This window comes from Microtus oregoni, unplaced genomic scaffold, assembly GCF_018167655.1.
Source record: "Microtus oregoni isolate MIOR12 unplaced genomic scaffold, Mior012 000024F_ref0000369, whole genome shotgun sequence".
NCBI lineage: Eukaryota > Metazoa > Chordata > Mammalia > Rodentia > Cricetidae > Microtus > Microtus oregoni.
In genome coordinates this window covers 10,105,259-10,120,000 of record NW_024543083.1, presented here as the reverse complement: position 1 = coordinate 10,120,000, position 14,742 = coordinate 10,105,259, and the positions used below count along the sequence as shown (strand labels likewise).

At 45.2% G+C, this 14,742-nt stretch overlaps 1 protein-coding gene across 3 annotated transcripts in view; it reads left to right on the top strand.

The window, feature by feature from the left end:
• Zmat4 (zinc finger matrin-type 4) overlaps positions 1-14,742 on the top strand; it is a 359,933-nt gene that overhangs the window by 341,769 nt on the left and 3,422 nt on the right. The gene's annotated exons all lie outside the window — the stretch shown is intronic.

The following is a 14,742-nucleotide window of genomic DNA, read 5'->3' as shown; positions in this document are numbered from 1 at the left end:
GGCTTGCAGCATTGGACCACATTGTTTCTGCTGCCAGGAGACAAAAAGTGATAAATGCCTGTTGTCAACTTCTCTTGTTGTCTCTTTTTAATTTAGTATGGGCTCCTAGTCCATGTGAAATGGCTCAACCCAGAATGAAGGTGGGCCTTTCCACCTCAAGGAACCTAGTTCACCTCTCAGAGATAGCCCCTGAAGCTTCTCTCATTGGAGATAGGCTGGGGAAAGCAGGTAGGATCCGCATTGGGGTGCTTTGTCTACTGTTCTCCTGTGAGGTACAGGCCTGCACTCTGCACCCTCAGGGCCGCCTCGGACACAGGGAGTCACACTTCTCCAGGCTAAGTGGGAGAACTAACAAAGGAAACCCTCAAGTCCTTTCCACTGGAGGAGAGCTGAGAGCTCACTCTGGCTGGACCCTTTGGCTGGAGGCAGGGTCTCTTTGGTAACCAGCTGAAGGAGCATGTAAATCTAAACCCTTAAGTCAGGAAAGGAAAATGGAAAAGCTCCAAGGAGTGAAGAGGCCTGGTGAGAGCTGTTCTCCTCCTGAGCAGTGGTTGATTAGAGAATGAAGCAAGACACAAGGAAGGGAGTTAGCCTGGGGTAAGCGTCCTTGAGGAAGGTATTAACAGTGCATGTGCAGAAGCCGGGAGAGCTTCTAATGCAAGAATGGTGTCACATGATATGATTCCCAGTGTCCTGGGCACGGTCTCTTATTCCCAGATTTCTGGCTCATGTCCTAGAAAGGAGTCATTCTCAAGGGGAAATATTACATAAAGAAACATATATTTGGGGAAAATTTGGATGAATATATAGTATTTTTGGTCTCTCTGATATATTTCTGTATAGCTGTCCACAAACAACTCAATGCTGGAGTTACGAGCTTGTCTTTCTTTCTCCAGAATCCTCCTAATTACTCCAGAAGTCAGTCAATAACCTTATATAGCAATGAGCTTGTTCATGTGGCATCTGTGTATCTCTTGACAGTCATCCACTTGGGAAAAGCCATAAATCAAAAACAAAAATAAACAAACCAAAAACCAAAATCCATACAATCATAGAATAGCTGTAAACAAACAAGTTTGCTGTCAAGTGGCCAAGGGCCCAGCCAGGCTCATCCCTGCCTTGGTCTTCTTCTGTTTGTTCTAGAGAATTCTCTTTTACACTATGTAAGTCGATGTAGAATCACACGTAGAATACATGGCAGTCAAGAGCACACTTATGTTGGTACCCATGCCAGGCAGTACAGCATTATCTGAAGCCCTTGAAACTTTCCATGCAGAACTCACCCCCAAAGATATACAGCACAGCAACATGCCTTGGTTATAAACTTCATTTCTGATGCTTTCAATATTCAGACAATACAAAAATTTCCCGTCAGAATTTCACACGTCAGTCACAGGTGAAGGACGAGTAGGTTGTGAGAAGGTTTGAAAGCATCACGCTGTAACATCCCTTTTCCGGGAAGTCACACCCTTGATGCAGTTATCATTCCTTCTCCTCACCCCTCCCATCCTTTGCATCCCTTCTTTTTGTAATTCACTGCATCCTTAGTGATTGGGTTACCATTTGTTTCCAAACACCGGACCAGGTCTCTATTCCATTCACATAAAAATCCGAGCATGTAGGACAGCCTACAGGGCTACATGCACCTAACATTCCTCCCTCCAGGCATGTCTTTGTCCCGTTGCCAGCTTCTTGCCTCTTTCTTTTGGCTCCAGCTGCACAGAGTTCTTTGTTCCCTTTGAAGAGCTCATTAGCAAGGTCTTGTCCCTTGCCTTATCTCTTGCTGGTCTGAACCGCTGCTGTCCCTGGCAACCATGACAGGCACATGGCAAGTGGCTGCACATGCCTGGGCCTCTCTTCTTGGTACTCTGCCCTTCATTGTCTTTTTTCGTGTCTGAAGTGGGATATAATTTACTCATTCCACTCATCCGCATCCCACATACAAACTACAAGATGCTGGCTTCTGCCATTTTGGTTTCTTGCTACATCTCTATCACATTAAAACAGTGTGTGGCTCTAAATTTATACAAAGAACAAATATCAGAATTGCCATATTTGAATACGGTCAGATGGGAGGGTAGGGCTGAGAAAGCCAAAGCGGTTCTCTCCAGTCACATGACTGGGAAATGGCCAGGCCTATCTATGTTCCAGTTCTCATATGGGTCCGCCTGGCCCCCAGGCCCACAGCTCTCCCGACAGACTATGATTTTCTTTATTTCTCATGGCCAGTGAAGAGCTTTCATGGCAGTAGCAGGGAGCTGCTATTTCATGGACCTCAGTCAGGCTGTGAGAGAGTAGGAGAAGCTAAAAAAAGGGGTTGGGGTGGGGGAAAGGAACATCAACAAAGGATCAAGGGAAGGGGATGTGTATCCCCTGTGGTTTATGAGATTAGCCAGACTGGATGGCACACGCAGCTGGGGAAGCAGGGACACGTAGGAGCCAGCCAAGTGTTCCATTTAGATGTCACACACAGCTGTCTAATTGGCACTTGCTGTTTGTTAACAGAAACAGCCTCACTATCTAGAAAGGAGAGGTCATCGCAATAGCGCCAAGGATGTACCTTGAGAAATGCCACTCCCTCCTCCTCACCATTGCAACTCTGAATTCTCCCCCTGGTAGCCTGTGGTGTGCTCTTTCAATGACTGAAAAATCTCCTCTGCTGGACTCGCTACGGCAGGCAGGATGGATCTGTGGGAACGGCAGGCAGCTCTATTCCAAGCCACTCCTGCATGCTGCAGATAACCCCCATTCCTGTGGCAACTGGTGAGGGACTGACCATGGCCTGGCCTCTGCGGCCCTCACAGAGTCTCTCTGAGCCCTTCTCCTTTCCAGACACCAGTCACCAGCACAGAAAGGTCATGGGTTAGAAGCAGATAATTATGCTGTCTCAGGAACTGAGGGTTTTCTCGGAGGACCACAGGAACGCAGCTCATCTCCTCAGTCTTTCTTCTTCAGTATTAACAAAGTCAACCAAAAAAAAAAAAAGGTTTTCTTCCCCACCAGGACTTACCAGTGCTGGCTGAGATGGATGAGAGCAGTCAGCATGAATTTTAATCAGGATGTCTTGTTTTTTAGCCCTGAGTTTTTCCTAATCGATCTTTTTTTTTTTTTTTTTTTTTGGTCTATTAACTAACAGCAAATAGTCATAGGCTTTGAGAATCAATCAATCCCGATGCAGAGAATCCAATTGCTTACATTTAGAGCTAAACTCTGGTGAGTGTTTCTACAGAAGCCAAATTTATGCAGAAGGTGTACCCCAAGAGGCTCATTTTTCCTTGGGAGAGTGACTGGCTCTCGGGCGCCTGTAAAAGGTGAACTCCTATTGTCAGTGAGTTTCCATTCCACCAAGTGTGTTCCAATTTTCCTTTCTTTCTCAGGGACGTACCCGTGGTGAGGGTGAGATCCATGTGGATCCTCCTGGACTTGGCTTTTCTTTTCCCTATGCCCAGCAATTTTGGTTTGCTGCAAGTTTTCCTGCAGGGGCCTTGCCCCTCTGGCCTCTGGGAGGCGTGCTGGGGAAGCTTCCATGCAAGGTGGCGTGCTCTGGGGTCAATGAGCACATTGTTCTGTGTATAAAGCGGGCTGGAGAGATGGAGTTTGGAGACCTGAAAAGACACATTGACTGCTTCTGCAAGGCTTAACGAGGGGCGCACAGCATCTCAGAGGACTACCGAGCCCAAGAGCAGTGTTTCTTAGCCTCATCTACCATGCAAGGCCCCCCTGTCAGCACACTTGTAGATGAAAATCTTGCTTTCTATACCTCAAACATATGAGGCAGGACCCCTTTGATGTTTGAAAGTCTGCTGTGACAGAATGATCATGAAAGGAAAAAAATCACTGGTGGTACTTTACTTAGCTAGCAAGTGTGTGGGTCTCATTATCCAATCTTAATTAAAATGAGAAACATCTAATTTAGTGAGTTGTAAGACCGTCAGATAATATGAAGTGATAAGTGTGATAGTTTTCTCATCAGTTGCTGTCTTCACAGTGAATTAACCACTTACAAAGGGCTCGCATTCATTTCCTCTTTCCTCACTAATGTCCTACACACGTCTTTCTTACACCCCTTTCAGAGAGTGAAATAATTTGCTGTTGGTTCCTGATGTAGAAGGTGTCACATGACATTCCCCAGTTATGTTCTGGATGTCCTCCTGACACGGTGGGAAGGATGGCTTTGAAAGGTTGAGTTCACTGATCAGAAACTCTAGCTCTCTCCTCTCCTCTCCTCTCCTCTCCTCTGTAGGATGTGCTTTCTTTTGTTTTGGTCCAGATCTGGATGACCTGGATAATGCCACAGCAAGCCACAGGCTCTCGATACCCTTTGTGATCTCATTGTCTTCCTCTAGCCTCTCCATACATTCATAAGAGAGAGTTTAGCTCTTTTTATCAAACACACCAGCAGCTGTGGGTGGTGGATGTATGGATATGTGTGTCGACTGGAGGTTGTCAAATGAACCCTAATACTGGAGAGAAAGTTGTAGGCATTCTCTCTGTGGATTTGCCATTTTGGAGTGTAGTTACTTTTAATGAGACTCACAGAAAATCGCTAAACTTGGAACCAAATGACAGGGTTGGGTTTGGCTCTCTAGTACTGCCCTTGGGCAAGCTATGGGACATCAGTATCTGGGGAGAAAGGGGAGCTAGAGAAGGGGTTCATCTTAGTCATTGAGCAGAGGATGAGTCTGAGGCTCAAGGGGTTGCCATGACACTGTGGGGCAACCATTTTGTGGTAGATTATTGCAGAGTCAGCGTTCTTCTTGCTACATCACAGTAAGTGAACTTGTATCAGGCTCTGGGGGTTTAGTCTAACTATTGTCAAGATGTGTTATAAAAATCTACATTATCAAGCTACTGCTATTGCTTGTAAATGGAGACCGCTTTTCTGTTTCTCAGATACCCAGACCTGAATTATCACATAGAAGAAACTACACTAATTACAACATTGTTTGTCCAATAGCTTAGGCATATTCCTAGATAGCTCTTACATCTTAAGTTAACCCATTTTTATTAATCTGTGTCTCACCACGAGGCTGTGGCCTACCAGTAAGGTTCCAGTGTCCTTTTCCTTTTACAGTTAAATGACATCGCCTTGACTCCACCCACTCTCTCTGTTTCTGTTTTGCTTTCCCACCTGGCTTTACTCTGCTAAGCCATTGGCCCAGAAAGCTTTATTCATCCACCAATAAAAGCAATGCATATACAGAAGACCATCCCGCATCAATTGCTAGCACTCACCAGGCAGCTGGGGTGCCAGAGTCCATTCCAGGGTCCTCTACATGGGTATCTATTCTCACAATCCCCTTCGTCTCCATGGTGCCTTCCTCGGCATCAGAGCTTGGCCCTGTGTCTCTGCCAGCAGGATGGCTCATATTCCTATTGTTCTCTGAGGTACAACTCACCCATGATTTTTCCTACAGCCTCATCATTCCCCTTCCACCAGACCTTCCCTCCTATCCTCCCCAAACTCACTCCTCCCAGCTCTGTCCTGGGCTTCTGTTGCTTGGCCTCTGTACCTTCAACCCATTCTGCCCCATTCCAGAAGGTCAGCCTTCCTCCGACCGTTGCTCACCATTGCTCTCCTGAACAAATCAGGGCTCAGTTGGTGGTGTTAGGCCCCTAGGTTTTCAGAAGCCCTGCTCTGCGGGAAGTTTGGCTGTGAGCCGAACAGGGGAATGCAATATTTCAGAAAGTGTGTCAACTTCTCTTCATCTACTGAAGACCAAAGTGCTTGAGAGAGAGAGAGAGGTGAAGGTCAGTTGAACAGAACAGTGGTTCATCTAGTCAAAAATTACCCCGCTGTCTCCTCACTTTGTTTCCTATGTGTTAAAAAACATGAATGTGTTTCACATAGCTATAAAAAGGAAGACGGCACTGTAGTTTATGTTGGAAAGTATATCTAATTGAAGAGATGTTTGGTGGCTCCGGACTAGCGCTGTGTTACAAAGTTCTGTGTCTACTCACAGAGTGTGGTGAGGGAACCACATGTATGTGGCTGTGGACATTTGCAATGCAACTAATGTGAGCCGTCAACTGACTTTTGATAGTATTTTATTTTATGCTGCAAGAGCCACCCATCACAGCCACACACACTGCAGACACCACAGAAGACAATGCAGCCTTCTCTAGCTTGAGTACTATTATGGACCCTCCAGATCTTGATGCACTTTCATCATGCCTCGTAGGGCAGAGGGAACACGGCTATCTCTGCTCTCTAGAAGCTAGATCTGCCTCAAGGCCCTGCCTCTGTGTCTGCCTTTCTCACTAGACTTAGCATTGATTTAGCCTAAAACTGAGGTCCACGTAGAAGACAAATAAAAAGAATAGTGATTGCAAGAGACCATTTGCTATTTCCATGAACTGGCTACATAGTACTTACATTTAGTAACTCAGTCTTCATGGCATCGCAATGAGGTCTGTCCATCAGTGTAGTATAGCCATTTTATGCGCAGGAAACTAAGGCATAGCCACAGAGGTAGCATGTACTAGGATTTAAGTTCAGACATTAGAAAGTAAAGCCTTCTCTCTGACAGCTTCTGAAGGGTTTCTGGCATGCTACCTTGCAGACAAATTCCTGACCTAGCACCTTGAACCTTCTCAGTACTTACTCTGCATGACAGTGAAGTCTGAATTTAAAAAAAAAAAAAAAAAGGATTCCAAGAATGCCCTAAGCTGGTGCCAGTTCATTCTGGCACTGCCAAGGGCTAGTGTAGACTTTACAAGCATAGGACACAGTGTTCAGTAGACCTGCACTTGGGGCATCAGCTGTAAGCCCCGGGGCTCCTCTGCCCGCCTGGACTTCTCATTAGCGATGCATCTCAAGTTCAAGAATTCATTGGCAGGAATCTCAGAATCCAGGAAAGAGCTAGACTTTTGGTTAGTTTCACTTGGCTACAAATGGGAACCAGCCAAATGAGAAGGCGTTGAACTCAGGATCTGGGGGAGGTGGCATTTCTGGAGCTCCTGGGTCCCATCCCTGTATAATGAGGACACACTGTCCTTCCAGCGCATTGAGGCACTGGCTCAGGAAGCTGGGTTGAGCCCTGGGGCCAGCAGTGGTGACCATGGCTTCATTGCGTAGGTGAACTTGGCTAGATCGGTAGCTGTGTCTGTACTCTGGCTCAGGCACACTCTGCTCCCTGAGGCTGCGCAGGCGTGCTTTGGCCTCTGCCTTCTAACCATGTAGCTGAGGTTTTAAAGTGTGACTAACTTCTATGCTGGAACTGCCTCAGAATTTAGCAGGGACATCACTTTACCACCACAAACTATTATGTCCCATCACCAATAGGAAAGATTTCTCTAAGGGTTGAAGATCTCCATTCCAACGGCCTGGAGAAAAGGCGGAACCCCTCTGTAGGAATCTTTTTAAATTAGCATATGTTACACAAATAAAATAATGGCTTTGTCATGACATTTTCACACATGAGCATCCTGGACTCTGCAGACAGCCATGCCTGCGCCAGCCATGTCTGCGCCAGACACTTTTCTAGTGACTAGAGATGAGGATGGGGACATAGACCAGGCTGGCCTCGAACTCAGAGATCTGCCTGCCTCTGCCTCCTGAGTGCTGGGATTAAAGGCGTGCGCCACCACCGCCAGCCGTCTTTGCATTTTTTAGTCATTCCTGGGCACGTGCATTTTCTCATTTCCTCTTCATGAAACTCCCATTAGAAAGACTATCAATGCCTTTGTTTTAGAGATAAATGAGGATAAAAAGTTAACAGTGCTGCCCATTAACATCCACTCTCACTACTGATGTGAGGTTGGGTGGCTTTGTTTGTTGAGAGAGGGAGCAGGAGGAGAGAGAGAGACCATGGAGGCCAGAAGAGGGTATCAGATCCCCCATAGCTGGGGTTACCCCCAGTGACTAGGAACTGCCTGACATAGGTTCTGGGAACCGAACTCAGGTCCTCTAGAACACGAGTATTCACGTTCAGTCACAGAACCCTTTCTCCAGCCCCTGGTGTGATGTTTAAAATAACTGTCAATATATAACTGTGATGTTCCCTAACTGTCAATCACAAGTTCTTTGAATATATAAGAATAATAAATGGCTGAGCAATAGGGATGCAGAGCTCTGAATCTTCCTAGAAATATGCTCCAGAAATGGACTTGTTCAAAATGGAGAGCAAGTGGCCATGGGCAGGAAATGGACCTGTTTAGAACGGAGAGCCAGTGAGCCATGGGCACAGCTGAGGCTTCTTCCAGATGTGGCAGTTGATCCATTTTCTGATTCCTCTTATGGGTTTAGTGAGGAAAGGTTATGCCCTTCCCTATGCCAGGTCTGTAATAACATAGACAACATAGAGTTAGGAAGATACAGCCCAGACTAAGCATGGGCTTCGACATACCGTTACAGTATAAAACCAGCTGTGTTGGAGGAGGGAGGATGCTTGTTTGTCCCAGCCGCCCAGAACCGAAATAATCACACAGAAACTATATTAATTAAACCACTGCTTGGCCCATTATCTCTAGCTTCTTATTGGCTAACTCTTACTTAACCCATTTCTATTAATCTGTATATCGCCATGTGGCTGTGGCTTACTGGGTAAAGTTCCCAGCACCTGTCTCTGGTGGCTCCATGGCTTCTTTCTTAACTCTGCCCTCTTTCTCCCAGTATACAGCCTAGCTTTTCCCACCTAGTTCTGTTCTGCCCTTGCCATAGGCTCAAAGCAGTTCTTTATTCATTAGCCAATAAAAGCAAGACATAGACAGAAGAATCTCCCACAGCACAGGTGGTCAGCGGGATAATCCAAGAGAGCAGCTAGAACCAGGCTCTGAGTCTGGAGAAACGGTGAGGTGAGAGGAGTGTCAAGGAGGTTGGAGGAAAGCATATGTGTGCCAAGACTTGAAAATGAGCAGGTACTTAACAGGTCTTTCCCTACACATTGGAGGAAAGGGGCTCAAGTCTGTCCACTCTCCTGCCCAGCCAGAGGGACCTTAAGGTGCATCAGATCTTAGTGTTTTGTAAGCTTCTTGCCCTGTTTACATTTACCTGTGAGACTCAAACCCCCTAGGAGGAGTGTGGACGTGAGAACTTAGATCTCAAGAATGGTGAGCATGAATGTACCTGTGTGCTAGGGGCTTTTTCAGGCTTCTGCATTTGTGAAGTGCTGGAGTTGGGCTTCCTGAGATAATCCCAGGGGTCCTTCTGGCTCTAACAATTCATTATTTTGAGAATTTTTTTTATGGAAAAAAAGTGTTTTGCAAAGCAAATGAATAGTGTAAACAAGATTATAAAGAGAATGTTTGCCTTCTTAAGGGAATAAACTGTTCTAAAATGCACCAGGAGCATTCATTTGCATATAAACAATGCAAATTTTATATAAGTAAAGGAGGCTTGTTTTTTTTTTTTAGGTGCTTTGGTAAGTTGATTACAAATACTTTGTCAATTGTGCAAGTCTATGTGTATTAGGAAGTGATATATCTGAATTCCTTGTAAATAGCCTATACTTTGGGCTGTTCATGACAGCTGAATTTTCTTAAATCACTGTTTGGAATTTGTATTCCCAGGAGAGATTTGAATACATTCATCTTGTGCTTATCTGATGCCAACTGAACCCCATTTGCCTTTGGGCATTTTGAGTCAGCACGGCCCTGCCCTGCAGCATCCAAAGGCCTGGCTGCACTTGTAACTCATGCTGCCTATGGCTTCTGCATCTCTCTTCTCCCTCATACATCTGAGCACTTCTTCCCTCCACTCCCTCTACCCACCAGACTGCACTGAGTTCCAGTAAAGTTGAACTCTGCAAATATTTCATTCATGTAGACCACGACATTTACGATTTGAGCATTATTCGGAGGTGGCAGTCTTCTTCCTGTTCTAACTTTCCCCCACATTCTCTTTCTCCCCTCCCCACTATTTCCTGAACCCTTCATTCTCCAGACAGCTACCAGTCTCAGAAACTGTGTCTGACCTGCCTCCTTTATCATCTGACTCTCTGCCATAAGCATAGAAATTGCCTATCACTTGCAGAAGCTTGGCCATTTTCTCACGGCTTTCTTTCCTATTCCAAAGTGGCTGTTGGAAATAGCCAGTTACAGTTGATTGTGTCAGGGTGAATTCAGGCAAGGATTATCTGGGGAACACATGGCTTCTTTAAGAATCCTTAGGGATCTGGACAAGTAAAACGACTGGGCAAATTTCCAGGCAGAATGAGCAACCTATGCAAATGGACATTGTAGAGGAGACCATGGCAGGGGCAGGAACCTCAAGTGATCTGCAGAATCGTGACTGAGAGGCATTATCCCGAGGGCATCCCTCCCCAGAAGGTGGCCCAGAGTCTGAAAGCCACCATGTTAGAGTGCCCTTTCTGTTTCATGAGAATATACTTTTCCATTCTGGAGCAGGAGGTGCTTCTACGATGCTGAGACAGTAGTAGATGTGAAGTGAAGCAGGAGGCCAACAGATCGGCAGTTGATTGGTTGCAACATGATAGGAAAAAGGAACAACAAGGAGAATGCCCTGAATCCTGTCTTTAAATGTGGGAGTATGGGAAGGGAGGAATGAAAGAGCAGGTGTTCCTTGAGGAATACACTTTAACTTGGTTTTTCATTATGCCATCTGATAAAGTTGAGTAAAGGCGCTAAGCCTTTGGCTACCAACTATTTTGGGGGATATAGGTTGGATATTTTTGGTGATGGGGTGAAGCTAGGCATGATACACGGTAAGCAAGGGCTGTAGTACTGAGCTGTGTACCTAGCCCTGCTTGTTTTCTTCCTTTTTGTCTTGAGACAGGGCCCACTAAGTTGCTCTAGCTGGCCTTGAACTCATGTTCTCCCAGACCTTTAATCTGTGATTCTCTTGCCTCAGCATCCTAGATGGCTTGGTCAGTCAAATAGTTTCTATCGTGACTATTTAGTACACAGATCTAAGAACACAACTCCTCCTTGCCCGGCACTCTGCCTGTGTAGTTTCCTATGAACCACGACCTGTGGTGGCATTTTGTCACTGTTTCCTTGTGGTCTGACTGTCAGATATGCAGCTCTATGAGACCAGACAATATTATTCTGCTTTGGTGTTTAGCTTATTATGGAACGGTTGAAATTTAGTGTGGGGACAGATGGGTTCTTCCATTCCCCTTTAATGCCTCCTTTCAAACATGCATGCTGATTCAGTCACAGGAAGATAACCTCTGTACATTTCTGGTCATTTTCAAAGGTGAGATCATTTTTTAGTGAGTCTTATGATGTCACACTGCAATGTCTGGCTGGTCTCCGGGTGGGAGCAAAACCCACTCTTTTGAACGTTTTGGATCTAAGATGCAGCAAATGGCAAGGTCTAGAAATCTCTGATGTGCTTGTGTTTGCCTGATCCTGAGGCGCAATTCTCATCTGTCTAGTGCCAAGGCCACCCCATGCCATAGGAGCTCCAGTTCACAGGAGTTACATGTCATTCCATGACTCTCTGACATGGAAGCTTCTGGAAGACACGAGCAACTTTTATAACTGGTTCCATTTCTTTCCAATGGTGTTCCGAGACCCCCAGTGAAGTTAACACCTAGCGATCTCTCTCAGAAAGGTTGCAAGTGTTCACAGGGGGCCAGTAGGCTTATCCTGCTTACTGTGTGTGCTGGCTGTAGAGGGTGCTGTGTTACGTTGGCATGTGTAGTTGGCGACTGAAATTCTCTCTTCCAACTCAATCCAACTGGACACAGGCTGTGAGACTACAAGCGAGGATCAATCTCGTGGCTAGCCCGACAAACCTGGGAAAGAGGGCTCTTCATCTGAAGAGCTGTCTCTGATGGACTGCCCTGCGGTCATGTCTGTAGTGAGTTTCCTTGATTAGTAATTGATAGAGGAGGGCCGGGTCCTGTGGGCAGTACCCTCCATAAGTAGGCAGGCCTAACTTGTACAAAAAGGTAGCGCCGTGTGAGCCTGGGAGCAAGCCAGGCAAAAGCCATTTCTCCTTGGTTGCCACCTTAGTATCTGCTCCAGGCTCCTGCTATAGCTTCCTTTGATGATAGATTATAATCTATATGATGAAATATGCTTTTCATCACGGTGTTTATCACAGCGACAGACAGCAAACTGGAACACTCACCTTCCACAGAACTAGTAACCATGTCATGAATTCGCCTTCCTCTGCTTTCCTTCAATTTTCTATTTTAAGAAATTTCTGAAAATATATGAATTATGCAGCTTATCTCTCAGATGAAAAGGAATTTTCTGCTCGGATTGAATAGCTCCATATTTATTAATAGCAGTAAAGATTTCCATGCTCTTTGTATCCAATGGAATGCTACATAAAATACGAAGGAGCCATTCCAGCAAGGATAGCAGCTACAGGGGAATAATTATAAAAAGCTATATGGAATTGAAAGGCCCTTTAATTTGTCATCACTTCTCTGCATTCAGAAAGGATCTGAATAATTATGCTGACTATAAAGGGAACTGAGTGATATTTTTCCTCATTATGAGATTAAATCCTTAATAGACCACTTTCGCTATAAGTTTAAACAAAATTCCCCACTCGTCTGGATTCCAAGAACGATGCAGTCGGGATTGGCGACTGCTTGCTGTGGATATGCTTGGACTCCTGACTGGTACCCATGGATATGCGGTTCTGACTGGTACCCACGGATGTGCTTGGACTCCTGACTGGTACCCACGCATGTGCGATCCTGACTGGTACCCACGGATGTGCGGTCCTGACTGGTACCCACGGATGTGCTTGGACTCCTGACTGGTACTCACGGATGTGTGATCCTGACTGGTACCCACGGATGTGCTTGGACTCCTGACTGGTACCCACGGATGTGCGGTTCAGGCTCATTTTCATTTGAAAAACATTCATCTCCACAGTTTATGGAAATGGAATTATACTTGCCTGCTAAGTATGAACTTTTGGCCTTTATGTTGCATTAATTCATGCAGTTGACAAGGACAGTAGGATTTCCTTAGGTCACAAACTATTGGTGACAGAGACCTAATGCAAGATTGTTTTCTTTTAATAGAGTTTTTCTTTTTAGGGGAAGTATTTTTAAACAGGGCTGTGGTTTCCAAGGTCATTTCAAGGCCAAACTTCAAAGCCGTTAGAAAGAAGAAAAAGTGTGGAGCCGTCTTTTCTTTGTGGTTTTGCACTATACTGACAACATTCTAATCCTCAGAATATTCAACAGAAGCTTTTTTTGGGGGGGGGGATGAGGTTTTGTATATGAGTGAAAATGTTTCACTTTGTAGATGTTGAACATTTTCATTAAATTGCCATCAAGACATCTGGCTCTCTGTACAGAAAGATGCTATCTAAGCTGCTGTGGAGGTATCCTAAACAGTATGACTACTTATCTGTGAACCCTGTTTACTACTGCAATAATAGCCAGCATGATAAGATATGCCCATAGGTATAATAGTCACACAAATGTTAGAGGGGTAACCAACTGCTTTCTAATAGGATTTAAGGCCCACTCCACAGGAGGAAACTCATGCCTGCTATTGCAATTGTGGCCAAGAATTCATGGCTGGGGAGCTCACAGGCCCCAGGGGGTAAATCCTCTTAGTGCTGTTTTGCTAAATGGACATGGTATCAAACCGTCTTCTAAATTCATGGGTCTCTCTCTATAGTTTAGTGCAGCCCTCATATCTTATCAGAACATTTCTCTATCCTTAGATGGTGGTTGATTCAGAAGCTCACAGTTGGGTAAAGTACAAAGAATAAATGACTGGAGTGCTCAGCCACCATATTACATTTATATCATACCTCATCCCCAAGGCTCAAGGACCATCGTGGAAGATAGGGCAGGGAGATTGTGGGAGCTGAAGGCCAGGGAAGACTAGAGCAAAATGACCGGTATAAGCTGCACGTAATTTCTTACATAGAGGTGAGATCCTGGGCCTATTCCCACTTTTCAGAACTGGGACCCCATCTGGCTCGAACCTCTACAGACCTTGCAGATGCTGCCACAATCTCTCTGAGCATCTGAAAGATGCTGTTTCCTTGGAGTCATCCATCACCTCTGGCTCTTATAATTTTTCTGCTTTCTCTTCCACTTTGATTCCTGAGCCTTAAGTGGAAGCGTTTGATAAAGACATCCCATTTGGGTCCAGGTGCTCTAAAGTCTCTAACTCTGAACATTGCTCAATCGTGGGTGTCTTTGTTAATTCTCACCCACTGCAAGAAGTTTCTCTGATGCAGGTTGAACTGTATGGATAGCAGTATGTCGTTAGGATTCATTTTATTGCTGTGTTCCTTTGACATAACAATAATATTATATTTTCCTTTAAGTCTATTTAGTGCTTGGCCATTTTTAGCAATATCAGGTTATAGGTTACATCTTATGTAGTGAGCCTTATACCTAACAGGAGAGACAGTACCCAACCAGACATATTTCACTACCAAGTTACGGCTCTAGTGCCAGTTTGAGTGTTTGACCAAAGAAGTCCCATGAAATCCCCTAAGCATTACAGACTATTGTAAAAGCTATTGGTTGCTTTCCACAACCTGATGGTAAAGACCTATTGCTACAACACTCCATTATGAAACCCAACATGGTAGAGTCAAGCTGGTGCCCAGCTAGGAGCTTTACTCCTACTAACCAGCATTCGTGATGCTGGAAGGTCCTATGCAAGCTATCAAAGGAGAACGGGTGTCGATATCACCCAGCTACAAACCCTTTGACCTACAACAGCAGCCTATCTGCAAGGTTTACTAGAGCAATAGTGGCACAAATGTTATGGAAGGAACCAACCACCTTTGGGCATCTGTTGCTTTTATATTAAGATCATTTGGAAAGGAGCAAGTATCTG